This window comes from Nyctereutes procyonoides, unplaced genomic scaffold, assembly GCF_905146905.1.
Source record: "Nyctereutes procyonoides isolate TBG_1078 unplaced genomic scaffold, NYPRO_anot_genome, whole genome shotgun sequence".
NCBI lineage: Eukaryota > Metazoa > Chordata > Mammalia > Carnivora > Canidae > Nyctereutes > Nyctereutes procyonoides.
Genome location: NW_026575137.1, coordinates 4856431 through 4871765, shown reverse-complemented (window position 1 = coordinate 4871765; position 15335 = coordinate 4856431).

The window sequence follows — 15335 nt, the reverse complement described above, 5'->3', positions numbered from 1 at the left end:
AGAGACATAGGCAGAGGGAGAAGCAGGCTCCGTGCAGGGAGCTTGATGTGTGGGACTTGATCGCAGGACCCGGGATCACACCCTGAGCTGAAGGCACTCAACCACTGAGCCACCCAGGCATCACTGGTCTATGGTATTTTTGTGATAGCAGCCCAAATGGACTAAGACAGGGACTAAACTCCAGTAGTCTTTCAGAGACCCAGGTTGATGGAACGTGTGTTATCTTTAACATGGGCTTCCAGGGTCACTGTGGATGACCTCCCAGTCAGCAAGAAAGGAGATAGAGTGGAATAGAGGAACAAGAAAGGGAGGCTTTTATGTGCCAACATATGCCATTTTGAGTCTCTTTGCTGGTTTAGGACTTACAGGGTCATGCCAAAGTTCAAGTGATATGGGAAATATGGCTGACCCAAGTGAACCCGAGGAAAGGAGAATGGAATTTGATGAACCATGCTAGACTATCCATTACAGCTCAAGAAAATCTATTAGATTAGATTAAGATGGCTAATGTTACTATGTAGTCTCATTTTATTGTTGGGTCACATTATATTTGTGGTCATGTTCAGAATTTGTGAAATTTTTATTTTTTTAGCTAATAGATTCAGAGCCCCCCCCCCCTTTTAAAAAGATTTCATTTATTTATTCATGAGAGACACAGAGAGAGAGAGAGGCAGAGACACAGGCAGAGAGAGAAGCAGGCTCCATGCAGGGAGCCTGACGCGGGACTCGATCCCGGGTCTCCAGGATTATGCCCTGGGCTGAAGGCAGGCGCTAAACCGCTGAGCACCCGGGCTGCCCAGAATTTGTGAATTTTTAAATGTAAATTGCTATCTACTCCTCTATAAATCTGGGCAATAATTTTTAAAATAAAAATATCCTTTATTCATTCTTATCTAACTACGAAAGAAAAACACTGTGACTAATAATTTGGAAAACACATGAAAGCCTGAAAAAGGAAAGTAGAGGTTTTCCAAAGTACATAAATTGGGGTGATAATAAATATCTTTAAGATACTATGAAGATAAGATTTTATATATATGACAACACATTTTGGGCAAATTGGCTTCCAGGGTTAACCATATTTGTTAACATTTGGCAGTATAAACATTACATTTATTTTCCTATGCAAATATATAGCTTTTTAACCAAAATTGGATTATCGTCTTTTGTATTTTCTGTGGTTGGCTTTTAACATATATTATGGACTTACTCTTTCGTAATTGTATTCATTTTCTATTCTGGGCAACAAACTACCACAACCTAGTGGTTTGAAACAACAATTTTTTTTGATCTTACAGTTTCCATGGGTTAAGAATCCAGGCTCGGGGATCCCTGGGTGGCGCAGCGGTTTGGCGCTTGCCTTTGGCCCAGGGCGCGATCCTGGAGACCCGGGATCGAATCCCACGTCGGGCTCCCGGTGCATGGAACCTGCTTCTCCCTCTGCCTATGTCTCTGCCTCTCTCTCTCTCTCTCTCTGTGTGTGTGACTATCATAAATAAATAAAAATTTTAAAAAAATATTAAAAAAAAGAATCCAGGCTCAACATAAATGGGTTCTCTCCTCAGGGTCTTAGCCTGGATTCAAAGTGTTAGCTGGGCTGCATTCTCATCCGGAGTTCAGCTTCCTCTTCCAAGCTTCCTCAGGTTATTAGGTTCCTACTAGTTATACAACAGGTCCCTCTTTCCCGGCTAGCTGTTAAGCTGGGAGTAGTGCTCACCCTCAGCTACAAGAGGCTGCCTGAGGTCCTAGCCACTTAGCTACCTCTCATGGCAGCTTCCTTCTTCAAAGTCAGCAGAATAATACCTCTTATGCTTTTGAATGTCTTCTCAGGAAGCTCCCTGTCCCTTTTCAGAGGCTAAATTGATTAGGTCAGGTCCAGCCAAGGTAATCTCCCTTTTGATTATTTCAAAGTCAATTGATTTGAGACCTTAATTACATCTACGAAATGTCTTGGTCGTCATATAAACTAACCTAATCGCAGGAGTGAAATCCATCATATCCACAGGTTCAGGCAACACTCAAGGGAAGGAGATTATACAGGGCTTATTCCTAGGAGGAGGGGATGGGATATAAGAATCATGGGGGCCATCTGAGAATTCCGCCAACCATGGTCATTGATTTTTTTTTCATGCAGTTTGTGATATATATTAGTGCTGTTGGCCATACATTTGTGATTATCCGTCTGTTGGGCACAGGGTCTAATAGCACTTCCTTGCCCCCTTGCAATTAAGGATGGCTACATCATTTCCATTGGCCAATGGATTGTAAGAGAAGTCATACGTGTCACTTCTGAGTGGAAGTCTTAAGAACCAGTGAAGAATTTAGCGACTTTTGCTTTCTTTCTGGCACAGCAACCAGAAATGACTGAGATGGAGCTGCTTTGTTCTTAAACCTCAGTTCCTCTGACGCCTAGAGCCCTGTTGCCAACCTGTGATGGGCATTGGCAGGAGCAGGAGATAACCTGTGTTGTTTGAAACCAGTAAATTTCACATCCATTATAACAGGAAAATGGTACCTCTCATCTTGGATACATTATACTTTAGTTAACCTATAGATAAAATCTTACATATTATTCCTGTTAAATTTTACTGTAATGGTTTAGGCCTAGCTTTCCAGCTTGCCAAAGTAATTTTGAATCTGATTCTATAATCATCTTAGCAATGCCTTTCAGTTTGGGATCACCTGAACATTTCATAAGTAGCCTTAGATGTCTTAATCCAAATAATGAACACAAATATTGATTGTGACTGGTTCAATGATTGAGCCTTTTGCCTGTCCCTAGAGAGATCTTCCATATTTCAAAGAACCATTAATCACCATTCCCTGGTGCTGTAATTCAACAGAATTATGTAAAAGGTGTTTACATGATTTATGTTCAAAAAAATAATAGATGAAATAAAAGATGTGATAAAAACACAGTATTACATCATGATTTTTAAAACAATTTTTAGCAGTTCTATGAGTGTAATTTATATGCCATGAAATTCACTCATTATAAGCATCTCTTTCAATGATATCCATTTCCTCTTCCCATATCCTCCTTAAAACTTCTTGCAGAAGCTTATGCTTTGTCTCAGCACTGTCAAAGGCTTTCCATGACCTTCTCAGTTCCTGTGCAATAGAGGTCCTTTGCTTTTGTCCAGTAGGCTTTCGCACACTGGCTTTCTTACAAAATGTCTTGGAAAGACATTTCCCCATGTCACATAATCTTGAACTGAAGACTTCTCTAGCCTCTATTAGGTAATACTTGCTCTTCTTCTCCAACATCAACTACATAGGGTCATTACAGATTTGCTTTTTAAATTCATGTTGTATTTGTCCCCCAGCATCTAAAAAAAGTCTATCAAATCAAGGTCAAGATAGTATTCATGGAATTATAAAAATACATTTATCTCCCTCCCTGTCCTTCTCTCTGTACAAATCACATATTTATGATAATCAGCAGTATGAGATCCCACCAAACGTGGATATAAGTAAATAACCTGATTTTCACCTACGCAGATTGTATAACTTGGTTATACATAGGGTAAGCATATATTTTAGTTTGCTCTGAACAGTCTTGTTTACTTCTTTTGTCTCAGGGTAAGTATTAATTGTTTCCTCTTTAGGTCTCAGATAGAGACTCTTTTGGATGACAAATTATATGATCACCCTAATACAGGGTTTAGCTTTAAAAAAAAGAAAAGAAAACTTCTGAGGCACCTGGATGGCTCCGCCGGTTAAGTGTATACCTTCAGCTCAAGTCATGATCTCAGATCCTTGGATGGAGCCCCAAGTCAGGCTCCCTGCTTGAGGGGAAGCCTGCTTCTCCCTCTGCCCCTCCCACCCCTTGTGTGGGTACACTCTCTCTCAAATATATAAATAGAATCTTTTTATTTATTTTTTTGTTTTTTTTTTAATTTTTATTTATTTATTTACAATAGTCATACAGAGAGAGAGAGGGGGGGGCAGAGACACAGGCAGAGGGAGAAGCAGGCTCCATGCACCGGGAGCCCGACGTGGGATTCGATCCCGGGTCTCCAGGATCGCGCCCTGGGCCAAAGGCAGGCGCCAAACCGCTGCGCCACCCAGGGATCCCTAGAATCTTTTTAAAAAAATTCTAATATCACTAGAAATGCTCAACAAGCCCTTCATCCTAGCTGCTCCCCAAGTTTGAAGTTAGCAGAGAATAATTGGAATTTGCAAACCTGACAATCAACAATGAACAATCTATCATGCAGTATAAACAAATAAGGAAAGGTCATCAGCTTGTTCTTGTGCTTTTCATTCATTTGGGGGTATACCAGGAAAACAAATATTAACATTTTACTTCACAGACTGATACCTGTAGCTAAGAAAATGTCTGGAAAGACATTAGAAGAATTTGTGTCCCCACTGCAACTTCCCAATCCATACATGCAGATGCACAGCAGCCCCAAGTTACTGACATTTGTCAGATAATTGACTCAACTACAGGTTACTAATTTAGATTAGCTAGGAATTAGTGTTGTTGTTTTAATTTGTAAATGGCATTTCCTAATTCATGGGTTGTTGTGTAAATTGAAAAACAATATAACATGATAAAATATGTGAAGTGCCTCTCACAGAACCTAGCACAACAAACATGAGACTTTATCCCTTGTGTAAATGCTTATTAATTTAAAGTGGCTGCCAAGAGTACCATTTAAGAGAGACAATGGGACCATCACTAGTTAGAGTGGTAATGAATGCTACTATAGATAGTGAAGTCTGTCGTAGGTGCAGGAGGAGGAGAGAATGGTCCTCTGTGCTCACATGGTACATTTCCCATCTGTGTAATAATTCATACTTATAATTAATTTAGCTTTTTACTCCCAATAAGCTATTTTAACCGTTAATTGTTAATATTCATAGATATTAAAGTTTTAAATTGTTGTTCTCATTTGGACGGTTTAACAGTATTATCAAAGGAATCATATGTTTTTTCCTCCTCGCTCAAAGATGTTTCCTTCTGCAGACACCAGGAGGTTGTAAACAAGCCTGTGGTTGATGAGCTTTTGGTGATGGAAGGAAGGAAAGGAAGAAAAGAATGATGAGACATAGGTGTTGAGTTCATGTCTGTTTCATTTCAGACTTACTATGTTCAAATCTGACCCTAAAAATGTTCTGAGAATATCAGTGCTCAATTAAAAAAAAAAAAAAAAGGATGTTCCTTATTGGCTAAGATAGGAAAGTCATTGGCAACACGATGAGGTAGGCAAAGTGTGTCTTGGAAATCCTTCACCTGCTATAGTCAGTCCCCTCACCAACCGTGATTCCAGTCTAATTTATGAATCTCTTCTAGTCTCCGATCCCCAACTCTAACCTCAGTGTTTTCATGGTATCTTTCAACTAAGAGGGAATTTGTAGAGTAATTTTCATTATTTGTTACTGTCTTAATGATTTACCTTCATGTCTTTACCCCCAGGAGTATCTGTCTTTAAAAAGAAGAGAGTGTTAAATCCAAAGAAATATATTGGTGGTGAGAGGATTGTAAGCATTTGTAATTTGCCTAGGAGAGAAAATTTTGGCAAATAAGCCTCACATCATCTCACAAATAGTGTTTTACGCAAACACATGGTTTGTTATTCCATCTCAAGGCTGACTGTGACTAGAACACTATGTATAATCTTTTCATTGTGGTGTTCATTATACCCATCCTCCCTTATCATTTATCACTTTCTAAATTGAAGCTCTTGTTCCAAGAGTTTTACTGTACTTTATGCTTAGTTTGTTCATTCTCATTACTATTCTTTCATGAATTTCATCTGTCCCCAATGACCTTCCTTCTCTATTCCATCTACTTAAATTCTTTTCATCCTTTAATATTCAGATTGAGCCCTGTTTTTTTTTTGGCATCAATCAAGTATTCATTAAACTCATCACTATGATAGATACAGTGAGTTATATTAATCGGTTCAGAGACAACATGAATTCATTAAAAAAAAGAAGAAAGATGGAATATAGGATTGAGGGGTTTGGTAGACAGCATTATGACCCTCCAAACATGTCCATGTTATAATCCTTGAAACTTGCAAATATGTTAGGTTGTATAGAAAAAGGAAATGTAAGTTGTAGATAGAATTAAAGTTGCTAATCAAGATAGGGAGATCATCCTGTTTTATCCAGTCTGGGTCCATGTAATCACAATAGTCCTCGCATGTTAGGAGAGGAAGACAGAAAAATCAGAAAAAGACAGATGGCATTGTGAGAATGACTTGAACAGCCTTTCCTGGCTTTGTAGATGGAAGGGAACTATAAGCCAAGGAATACTGGCAGCTTCTAGAAGCTGAAAAGGCAAGAAAATGGATTCTGTCTTAGAGGTTCCAGAAAGGAAATGCAGCCATGCCTATAACTTGATTTAGGTCAATGAGACCCACTGAATACTTAATCTGTAAAACTATTAAGAAAAATAAATTAGTTTCATTTTAAGCCACTAGGCTTGTGATAGGTGTTATAGCAGCAATAGGAAACTAATATAAGACTCAGGATTCAAATAAGATAAGTTCAAAAATGATGAAGAGTTTGAAGGCATGTCATGTTAAGAATAGCTGAAGAAATAGCTGAAGAAAATGGTAAATTGAATTGGGTTTATAATAATTGCTATTACATGTTTTATAGACATGAAAAATAACTTAGTGGTTAATAATTTCAATACTATATGCTAAGCTTTTCAGTACTCTATGCTAAGCTTTATTCTAGGATCTTAATAATCTTCAAAACAATCATATCAGCTAGATACTCCTATCATTTTTCATAAAAGTAAATTGAAATGCAGAGAAGTTAAGTAACTTGTCCCAAGATCTTATGGCTACAAAGAGAGAGATGAGATTTGAACAGACACTGTGTGATTCCAGAACCTTTTATTCCTAACTAGTATGCTTTTCGGGGGAAGGAACCCTTCTGTTCTGCAATTTCAAAGGAAAAGCTGGGATCTGAGAGGTAGAAATGACAGTGATTTATACTAGCTCTGGTGAAAGAAGAAATTTTGAAGCACAAAGTTGTCAATAGTTTAGTTGAGACGTGGGGCACATTGATTTGGTTGAGAAATGGTAGGGATGGGGTTGAGTGAAGGCAGAGATTCATTGCTAGAGATGGAACCACCTGTGTCCCAAGTGAGAAAATAGGTGAAAGTGAAGAAGGGTAAGTAGTGAAAAGTGACCAATTCCCTTGAAGAAGTAGAAAGATAGCAAGGAAAAAGATCTGGGATGCTTCAGTTCCTGGTGCTGTCTGTGGAAAAATGCAATATGCCTGAAATAACTTGATGGCTGCCAAAAAAAGAGGCAAGGGAAAAAGCTGTAGAAAGCTGGTTATTAGGATAAACAGACACATTATCGATAAACAATAACTCAAAGGAGTAATTCCATCACATATCCTAAGTTGAAACATGAAGATTGATAAAGTTGCATTAATATATAGAAAGAAAACTTTGGTTTTCACTAAATCTTAATCCTGAAAGCAGCTTTAGGTCTAAAGAGTGTATTTTTATCTCGAATGTTTAATATTGACCCTATAATTTGCTGTGCCTATACCTGAAAATGTAGCTGTAAATAAGGAATAAGGAACAATCCTTTAACAAAATCAATTAAAATTACTTTCATCCTGTAACATTTATAGGCTACATGAAACATAGACAAACTTTATTGACACTGGAAATTGGCATCTTCCTGGATTTGGAGTTCAGCAAATGATTTTTCCATTTCAGTGTCTTCCTTTCATTTGAGTTAAAATCTCTACTAAGAGGCTTTTCCTTCCTCTTTGTTTGAAAACCCGACACATGCTAAGTATCAGGCAAGAGGAATATTTTCTGTCATTTCAGCTTCAGTCCAAATATTACATTGACCACGTTTACAGGATTTGTTCTTAACATCAAATAATAAATGTTCCCATAGGCAACCACAGTAGGTGGCTCAATATTTTGCTTGGCAGATCATTTTCACATGGAGAATTATTCATATATTTTAAAATATGTTGTAACTAAAACTGAATAATCAGGTGCAAAACCTATAGAACAGGGGGAAGATCTATTTCTTTAAAACAAAGTGCTTCAGGGAAAAATGTGAAACTACTTTTGCATGTGGCTACATATGATCTGGACTTTTCCTTTTAGTGGTTTATAAGAACTTGTGTTTTTTTTTTTTTAAAGACCAGTCTTTGAAAAGTCATAAGACAAATTGACACCTCTTAATTTATCTCATCTTTGAAACTTGTGTGTGTGTGTGTGTGTGTGTGTGTGAAAAGGAAGGTATATAAGATGTGGGATATTTGACATAGGAAAAGAGAAGTAATAAACCTATTTAACCAAGATTCATCCTAGGGTGCCTCAAGTTCCTAAATTCTGTGATAGAACATGCATCTTAGAATTAGCCTGAAACTTATAGAACAATATATCTATCCCTATATGTAAATCAGTCTTCTGAGGGAATTATCTTAACCTAAAAGTTAAATGAAAAAGAAAATCAGTTACGTATTTTATTTGCCTCATGTCTAGGAAGACACTGTGAACTGGCTCAGTCTTCCATCTCCCACATCTTCACAATTGGTGTCCCTCTTTGCTCAAACAGCTAGTTGTAAGATTTCTGCTCCAACATGTACTCAAAGTCTACTATAAGTACATTAAGAACATTCTTGAGATCAAGGATTTTTTTCTCCCAGGAAGGCAAACAGGGCACAATTGGAACCTGCAGGGTGTGCTTTGTGCTTTAGATGCATGTAGGCGAGTATAGGTCCAGATAGAGGGCAGGGAGAGGATGGGCCGGGATGTGCTGAGTATCAGCAGTGGGTCAGAGGATGGCGGAATCAGGCCTGATTCCCAGAAGAAGCATGATCTCATGGACTATCAGGGGTTCTATTGGGGGTGGAAGGAGAGTCCCAGGTCCCCAACTTGACCATGAGGCATATGGCTCACATCACTTACCACACAAATCCCAGTCCTCGTGAATACCTCGCCCGCCCATCCCGACTTAACATTACAGCACAACAGTGTCTGACCCCAAGGACCCAGCCAGATGTGGCCTTGAGATCAAGGATCAAGTTATGTAAACTCAACATGTAACAGTTATCTGGAACATGAAAGGCACTCTGTAAATGCTTATTGAATGAAAATGAGAAAAATTGATTTTTGAAAGGTAATCTGCAGTCTCATTATCTTTACAGAAATCGATCTGTTTAATTAAACAAGAGATCTGGATCATCTCTGCAGTGTGGATGAAGACCCCTAGTGGGACAGCCTAAGGGCATTTCCAATAACTTTATTATCTCCCTACCAATACTTTCTGGTAGAATTTTAGCTTGTATTTTTATCAATAAATTGTTCATTTTCTGTGCTATTTCTACTAGCACAGAAAATCTAAACAACCTCTCCTTGCCTTTTATGCACATACCTCTACGTACATCAGAAAGTTGAGCTTAACCCTCCCACTCTCACCTAATCTCCTTCCAGCTTTGATTCTGGGATGGGCTTGTGACTGGTTTTAACCAAAAGAATGTGACGTTCTGGGAGTTCTGAACCAAGACCTTAAGAAGACTGGAGCTTTACTTTCCTAACTCTTGGAACCTAGCCGTCATGCTGGGAGGAGCCCAGAGCACATGGAACAGTCCTTCATGGGTATCAGGGCTCTCTGATGGACAGCACCTGCTGAGCTACCAGCTGACAGCCAGAGCTAATTACCATCCATTGAAGTGAACTATCCTGACATACCAGTCCAGTTGAGCCCTCAAATGACTGCAGCCTCTGTTAACATCATGGGAAGCAGAACTGCCCAGGTGAGCTCAGGATGCTCACATCATAAGAGATAATAAAACAGTTGTTATTTTAAGTTACTCAATTTGGGGATTGTATGCTACACAGCAAAAGATAACCAAAGCAATAGGCTCTTTTCTTCTAGCACATAAAGATAGCTTAATTAAAAAAAAAAAAAGTTAACATATGACCTATAGCTTCAAAAAGATATTTGAGCTCCAGCATTGCTCTGCAGAAATTATAATATTAAGCTGTTTTATTAATATAACATGCAATAACTGTCTTATTAAAATAAGATGCAAAAGAAAATTATTTCAGTTATTTTTATTAAAGTGTTATAGAATTCATGTGTTTTCTTATATGTGCATCCTATGCGTTGGCTTGTAGAAGAGACCACACCTTGCCACTCAACATTTGTTCTCTTCTTTCATGGTGATAGAGTATCTGATTTTTGGGTGGACATATAGCAGCTCAGGATGGAGACTGCATTCCTCAACCTGCCAAGCTGCTACCAAGGAGATATAAACAGGAATCTCTGTGCAAGCTTGTGGAGCCTGCTTGCCTCTTCATCATTTCTTCCTATGTATGGAAGATGGATAATGGGTTTAGAATACATCTTAGATCAAGAGGTCAAGGTATATACGTAGAAAGAGGCCTGGGTGAAAATGTGAGGTACCCTGGTCACCTTGATCACCTCACACGATAAAGAAATTGGTTCTAATTTGTTTAACCCATCATTATCAAGAGTCTGTACTAAGTGTAACCAGTCCCAGTCCTCAGTAATCTATTTATTACTGCATTGAACTAGTATTAGGCTGACGCTATTTGCTGCCAGTCCACATTTCTATATGTATTTTTGCAGCTGATATTGCTGTAGCACATCCCCCCTCCCCCTGCAATGCTCAGTTTCCTTTGTATAAAATAGATATGCTCATAACTATCTTCAACTAATTTTCTTCTTAAAATGCTATTAAGGGGGTGCCTGGGTGGCTCAGTTGGTTAAATGCCTGCCTTCAGCTTAGGTCACAATCCCAGGTCCTGGGATGCGTCCTGCTCAGTGGAGAGTCTGCTTTCCCTCTCCCTCTGTCCCTCCCCCTGCTTGTGCTCTTGCTCTCTCTTGCTCTCTCTCTCAAATAAATAAAATCTTTTAAAAAATGCCGTTAGAAAGTATGAAGTATATGATACTAGCATCAAGCTAACCCAGAGTCTTCCCATTAGCAAAATATTCAACAGTCTTTAATCTCTAATAACATCTGAACGTTAAACAGAGAGAATATAAGGAAAGAGAAGATATCAATTTGGGGGAAGATGTACATTGATGTAAGTGACACAAAATGAAGCTCTCCAAAGTATTGTATGAGCAAGTTGAATGATAATGTAGTGTAAACATGCAAACACACTGAGGAGATGTTAAAGGACAGACTAAACAGGGTAGATTAGACAATTAACTGTGAAGGCAGTTATTTTGGCATTTGGATGCCTACGGAGGATGTTGTTCTAAGGCACTAGTGTAACACGTTAGTGTGTAATTAAAGCAGTATGTTGAGAGTGATAGTTCATGATAGTGTCTGTCAGGACATGACTGAGGCATAGGAGAGAATTAGATGTAATATTATCATCCGAATTTAGTGAAAATAGTGTGAGTTTTCACTCTTTTTCAGAATAGGTATATCCACAAGAGTATTTTGGTACAAATGCTCAGCAGCCTAGTATCACTGCTACCTCCTACTTCCCTTACCTGTGGGAAATACCTTTTCTAATTGTAATCTTCCAATTACCATCATCTCATCTCCTGTTAGTTTAGCGTGAATAATGGTTGATAAATGTTTTGTTTCCTGGATTGGTTACTATTTCCCAATGGTAAGACAATATTTATGAAAAAGGAGACACAAAAATATATTTTAACTTATTTTTTTAATATCAAGGGATTCTTTTTTACCACAGTACCCTCATTTTTAAAAAACTATCACAGTATACTCCCCCCTCACATATACACACACAGACATAAACACACAAGCATACATTCTCTGAATTTTATTCCATAATATATTCAGCAATAGTTTTCAAAAGTGAAGAAAGATGTCTCCATCTTGCATATATTAAATTTTTTCATAAAGCACAAGTACACATAATTCTTGTCATTTTTTGTCTATCTAATATTATGACAAATGCCAGTTTTATCTCTATATGAATAAAATCCCTTTTCAATCCTTCTAAAATAGCTTATTGATTTCCTGTAGAAGTGAATTTCAAGCTTTGATTATATGCACATATCTCTTAAAATTTATCTTTCTGACTTATTGAAGCAGCCTCCAGCTATTTCCTAGTTAACCATATTTTTGAAGCTAAACTATATCTTGATGGAAATCCACATAGTGTCAAAATATAGAAGAGAAATATGTGGACATTTGCCTGGCTATCCATATCTTCTTAAAAATGGAAATGATTCACAAAAACCTGCGAAAGAGAAATTTGTGATTCAGGAAGAGTAACATTCAGACTGCTACAGATTGTTTCTGCCACTAAAGACTTCTCAGGCATATTGAAAGATGCAGTTTGGGATTCCCCTTTTGTAAAGTAGAAGGAATTTCCCTGCTCCCTAAACTCCCACATAGATATTTCCCCCCACATAGATATTGAGTGATGTCTGAATTCCTTTAAAAAGGGCAAGTTAATAAAAATGTCTTTGTGGTTCCACTGTTCTTCATTCTTTGACAAAGTCATACATTCTATTGAGAAGACAATTTTGTATGTGGAAGTCTATAAAGGTTTTATAGACAAAGAAGTCAGAGGTCTCAGATTTATAATTTCACTGACACTCTGATTGAAATCTGGACTGGGTTCTGTGTTCCATCCTTGTTTTCATGAACTCACATCTTGATCCATTTCCCTGGTACAGATCACGAAAGGCAGAATGACACAAGCCTACAAAGTAAGAATTTATAAATTTAGAAGAAATTAGAGGAAATAGTTCCAGTGCAGTTAATTGTTTGAAGTCATTCCAATGGCATGTTTTTCAGAAATAACTATGATTTTAGTGCTGAATTTCTTTGTAAAAACATCATAAGTAAAAATTGTCAATTATAAAAATTATGGTACCAGTGATTATGTCAAATTCACCTCATAGTACCTGCTAATCACTCATGAAGAAAAGACGAAACTGTTCCCATGGCCATTCTCTTTTTTAACAAAGCCAACTGATTTTTGTCTTCTGGAAACTTTCACCTCCAGGTTGGAATTTTTTACTGGTACTTTTGTTCACTGGCAGGTATTGGACTCTATACTGCCAACTTCGAAAAGATTCATTATTCTCCCATGCATTACTAACTCTAGAGGCAGGCAAAAATGCCAGAAATCTCATAAGAAAAATACAATCTCATATGATACATATTTTTATCTGGTTTCCAGACTCCGGAAAGTTAGATAAATGATACAATTTTGAGAATTTTTTACCCTCTAAATTGAACCCCAATCTTGAAACTTTTGAAGCAAATGTGAGGTGGAAATTATTTCTCCTTTATTTTGTGTAGTATTTTAAATTTTATCTGCTCTTATGTAGCTTCAAAGTTATTGTCTTTCCTTCCTTTAAGATTGTCTACGTAGTGAGAAATGAAGTGGTATTTGGATAATGACATGTCTTAATTCATGAAGTACATTGGCCAAAACAGATAATTAATGTCAACCAGTACACTTTTGGATTGTAGATGGAATACCATCAAATAATAGAAGCTTACACATTGGAGATGGTTTCAGGTGACCACTTAGGAAGCTGCAATGCCTTGCTTTTGGATGTAGGGATAAGCCGGAAGGGAGAGGTTAAGGAGAGCAGAGAGAGAAGACCCACTTTTGTAGAGTCTTTAGGCTAGTTTTTTTTAATAGTGAAGAAACAAAATTTATTTGCTGGCCTGCTGAAAGTTCAGCAAATTTCCCTTTATTGATGGAAATTAATTGTTTGATAATTAAAACGTGCGCAGCTTAAGTGTATTCTTGGTTGTGGTTATGTGTTTGCTTTTTACTTTTGAGTTCCTAAAGACTGTCCATAATTAAGCTACACCTAGAATCCCTATAGCAATTTTTAAAAACATTAAAAGTATCAAATATACTTTTTTGGTGAACCTGTGGAGGGGAAGTGACAGCCTTCATTTTCCCTTGAACTGATTAACAGTATGAAAAGTAATGAGTTATATGTGTAGATAGCTAACATAGGTTTTATTTGGCTAGCTTAGGCTCGGTTGCTGTGCTGATATACAAGCTATATGGTTGTAAATTCTGTAATATAAAAGAAAACACTCATATCTGATGGAGAATGGGCTCACAGTACAAAACAAAATGTATGCACAGTACAACCATCACTGATTTGTACACTACTATTCTTCTTTCCTAGAAACTCTAAAACCTATTTTCTATTATTCATATTTTGTCATTTCCCTACCTCAATGAACTTTATGTAAAACTTTGGACTACAGATTTTCTAGCAAATATATATATCTATTTCTTAAAGTTGGAGTCATTTATGTAGACAGATGGTCATGCTAGTTGAACACATTGTGCATAAATGCTACATAGCATAACCAGAGTATAGAATGTTCTCTTTTATAAAAAGAGTTTGGTTGAGAAAAGTCACCATGCATTATGAAGAAAAAAAACGTACCTTACCTATGTGTTACTAACTTTTCAAAAAATTATTGAACACAAGGATCAGTGTGATAATGATTTATTTTCTTTGATTCAAAGGCTCATCATTATGTATAGTTGAGCTGAATTCTAGTTAATGGTTTATTTTAGTAATTTTTCAAACAAATTTGCAGGTGGGGAAATAATATTTATTGAGTCTGTATTTGTGTTAGGATTTGACATACGCTAAATCATTTTAATCTTATCTTTCTCATAGAACAGTTATGATTAAGTTTTAATCAGTTTTACAGTTGAGAAAACAAACTCAGAAGCACTCAGTACTGTGCATAAAGATGTGAAGACGACGAAGGCTAGGGCAGGTGTCTCACTTAAAGTACAGCTCTCATGTACATCCTTTCTAAGGATAAGGTTCTTATCCTTAGAACCTCTGCTGGCATCCCATTATGCACAGAATAAAACAAAGATCTTCAGGAGATAGCTCCATAAATGGATTTAGTTCTGTTTTTCTTTACTTTCTATCTTCTGAACTTGTTGCAACTACCATACACTGGATAACCCAGCACTCCCAGAAAATATTCTGAGATTTCCCATCTTTGTTCCTGGTTCATGATTCTCTCCCCCCTCCATATGGAATTCTCCTTTTTGTCATCTCTGTCAATGAATATCCTAGCCTTCCTTCATGGTCCTGATCAATTGCCAACCACTCTTGGGTATTCCTCAGTTCTTCAGGTAGAATTAATTATCCCTCCTCAAGAGAAAAAAAAAATTATTGTCAAAAATCCTCTGTTCAGGAAATCAGTTATGTATATGTCTATTTCATTGCCTTTGATAAATTATACATACTTTTAGAAAAAAGTTACATCTTATTTATATGTATCTTTTGCTTTACCCATTATAGTATCTTGCATATAGTAAGCACTTAATAAATATTTTTGAGTTGGCTTTTTAGTTGATAGGATAT